A 3,983-nucleotide genomic window follows, 5' to 3' on the forward strand; every position below is an offset into this window, starting at 1 on the left:
GATCTGGGAGATTTTTCTTCACTATAATTGAAATAATGTTTTACAAGCACTTCTTCCAATTACAACACTTAGATATTCACTTGAAACATAAAGAAATTTATACCTTGGTTTGACTCCCTTCCTACCGCCCAAGAAAACATTTCTCGCAGTGTAGCCCCAGCCAAGAACCTATTCTTCCTATCAAGAACACTAAGCTAACGAAGATACAACACAATCTCGTTGGTGGTAAGACACCTTGAGATTCCCAATGTTACAACACTTTTCACAGCAAAAACATAGAGTAAACTAAAGCAATTATGATGCTCAAAACAGACAATTAAGATCTTACTCTAAAACTCTAATACAAGACTCATATAACATGACAATGTATTAGTTGAAAACAATTTTTACAGAATGCAAAATCTTCACAAAAACATCAATGAATGCATGAACATGTGAGGTGAAATAGTGAGAAATTAAACATGAAATGCCTCTCAATCCTAAAGCATAGAATTCTCTCTTTTCTAATCTCACAAATGCAATGTCATATAGATGCAACACTAAACACGAAATATGCTCTAACTCTCTAAAAAATGCAACATGCAAGTTATGACTACAGTTCTGAAAACGTAGTTTATAAAGCTGATTCTGTTTTTCAAGTTTTTCAGTTTCAACCACTTTTCAAAAACTTATGTTAATCGATTAAATCATGCCTTAATCGATTAACATCATATTTCTAAGTGAATTTTCAATTTATAAAACTCAAATACGTTATGCACTTAATTTATACATGTTCAACACTAAGTATATGCCTAGGATGCATATCTGAAAACTTAAAATGATGTAAAGTTTTATGCATATGAGACATATATAGAGTTTACCTAAGCCTTAGATTCAACCTAAACTAATTATTAGTCTAAGTCTAATACCAATCTAGAGACTTAAGCATGCTGATTTGTTGATGATCTTCAAGCTTTCATGATCACATGTTGTCCTCATCAAAACTAAACACATAGAGAAAGCTTTCCAAAGTGCTATCTTGACATGCGCACTTTCAAGCTACAATTCTAAACTTCTAGAGAATTACAAACATAATGCATAATTGATTAATGTGCCTAATGCTAAGACACTTTGCCAAGACAGGGTGCAGGAATGGCTTGGTGCTTATGTTAATGTGCCTTGGTGCAATTTTGATTGATGCATCATGCAGAGTCTGATGCTATGAGTGCACCAAGTCTGGTGCACTAGATGCGCTAAGCTAGGCCAATACTGATGCCTCTGATGTGTCAAGCCAGGCCAACTCTGATGCTCATGATGCACCAATTCTGGTGCTCCTAATGCGCCAATTCTGATGCTCTTGATGCGACGAGCCTGACCGAGATCCTGGTGTTGCTGATGCGCCAAATCTGGTGCTCCTGATGCAACATTAGCAAGACTGAATAGAAACATGATCCTGCATTATGTTTATTAATGACCTTTATAAGAAAGGTTAGTTGAATAAAGTTAAATCTATGATATATCGTATATACATAACATTAAACCCAATCTAAATATGATGCAAGGACCTAGTAATTACCTATGATGGTTGTGAGGATGAGGTGGTCTTAGTGTTGATGAACCATTGTGATGAAGATTAGTATGGATTCTGTTAAACCTACTACTTCTCTTCCATCATTTGGGTCCAATAGTCAACACTACAACATTCTTGGTTTAAGACAATGTCCTAAAAACCGTGGCCTAATCTACAAATATTGGTGTTTTTGTTATACACCAACAATTTGTTAATTATGCTAATAATATAACAGTATCACAATGATTGTTCTTAAAGTTGTTTTTAACATAATAAGAACAACTTTACTCTATTCTCCTGTGATATTCTTATTTCCCGAGTTTTTGTTCTTATTTTATTAACAAATAAGAATAATTCTTGGTGAAGAGACATAACATTTATTTATTGTGAAACTTTATCTATTTTATACATTTTATATAAGAAAATAAGAACAATTCTTGGTGAAGAGAGATAACATTTATTTATTGTGATACTTTATCTATTTTATACATTTTATTTATCTTTTAATTTACTATGTTATAATTTCTATTATAATTTGAAATTATATTTGATGTATTTTAATTAATATAATATTTTGTTTTATTTATTCGTGTCACTTATTTTATTTTTATAATTGACAACGAAAATTTATATTTTTAGTTATAATTTATTATAATAAATTACTGTGATTTTTAATTTATTAATAAATAAATAAATAAGTAATTATTTTTAATAATTTATTATATTTATTGTAAAATATAAAAGTGTGAGGTAAATCGTCACTACGCCAGAATAGAAAAACAACAACGCTTAAAATTGTCATTGAACAACATTTTTGGGGCGCTTTCTATGTGAGTGCAGTAGTACATAAGGTTATATTCAACAACGTTTTTAAAGTGTTGTAGAAAATAGACATTTAACAGCGCTCACTGAAGCAAACGTTGTTAAATGTCTACTTTCTAAATAAGTCAATATCTCTCAGACATTCTATCAAATACATGACAAGCATGTCCAACTCCACCACATTTACAATAGATTTGTTAAATCACCAACAAATCCAACTACATTCAACCTTAACATATTCCAATATTATAAAATAACATATTAGTAATGAGATCTTACACAAATTGTTCATTCTTTCTCCTCCTATGTGCAAGTCCTTAAAAAGTGTTCATGTGTTCCTCAATGATTAATGCAAGCTACAAATACAAATAAAAAAATATTACCTCTAAACAAATTGCAAAAGATGGAAAAAAATACAAAATTAGTAGCAATAGAGAAAAACATTTAGCATTATACTCAAACCTTGTGTTAAACCAGTGAACCATAGCAAAAAACCTAGAACACTATAAGTGCATAACTTCACAACAAATAAAGACTTGTTATTTATGGTGTAAATGCAAACATCAAGACTGAATCAAAAAGAAATAAACGAGTTAAAATAAGATAACAATTTACCTTATGCGTGAAGAGAAAAACCAAAAACCGATAACTTGTTTGAAGAGAGAAACTAAAAAAAACAGAGAAAAAAAATGTAACTCATGGAGAAAAAGAAAGTAAGAGAAATAAAAAACTGATCGATATGTTTATTATTGTATGTGAGGTTTTGTTTTTGAATTTGAAAAGATTCCCGCTCACCACTAAAACAAGTGTTTAATAGTACTTATTGAAGAATTGTTGTTAAATATATGAATGTATGATCTTTAACATCGCTTGCTTACATAAGCGTTGTTAAAGATAACACATTTAACAGTGCTTATCGAACAAGTGCTGTTAAATATATGAAGTATGATCTTTAACAACAGTTCTTCAATAATCGATGTTAAAGATAACACCTTTAATAACACTTGCTTAAATAAGCGATGTTAAAAATAACTCATTTAACATCCCTTATTGAAGAAGTGATGTTAAATATATGAAGTATGATATTTAACATCGCTTTCTTCAATAAGCATTATTAAAGATAACAACTTTAACAATGTTTTCTTCAATGAGCGATGTTAATTCTCTTTCGCCTTATATTTAACAGCGTTCAACATATAAGCGTTGTTGAATGAGCGTTGTTGAATGAGCGTTGTTAAATATTAATTTTGGCATAGCGTGTGGGACCCAAATAAAAATAATGTTTGCTATTGTGAGGAAAAAGTAAATGTTATTCTTATATTATGGAGAGTCATAATCAGTGGCGGATCTTGACCACAATTTTAGAGGGGGCAGGATTATGATTTATACATAAATAATGTTTGGAATCGTTAGAAAATATATAAATTTTAAATGTAAAAATAAGGTATTTTCTTATGTTTAAATTTCCAAGAAACATAATAGAAAAATTAACATAACAAATCTATGAAGAAATTCCAAATATTCCTCACTTATCTCTTATAAACATTATATGTATTTTAAACTCAGAAGAATGCAAATTTGAGCATAAAGTTAGTTTTTATATCCTTTCAAA

Source organism: Lupinus angustifolius, unplaced genomic scaffold, assembly GCF_001865875.1.
Source record: "Lupinus angustifolius cultivar Tanjil unplaced genomic scaffold, LupAngTanjil_v1.0 Scaffold_122_28, whole genome shotgun sequence".
Classification (NCBI taxonomy): Eukaryota; Viridiplantae; Streptophyta; class Magnoliopsida; order Fabales; family Fabaceae; genus Lupinus; species Lupinus angustifolius.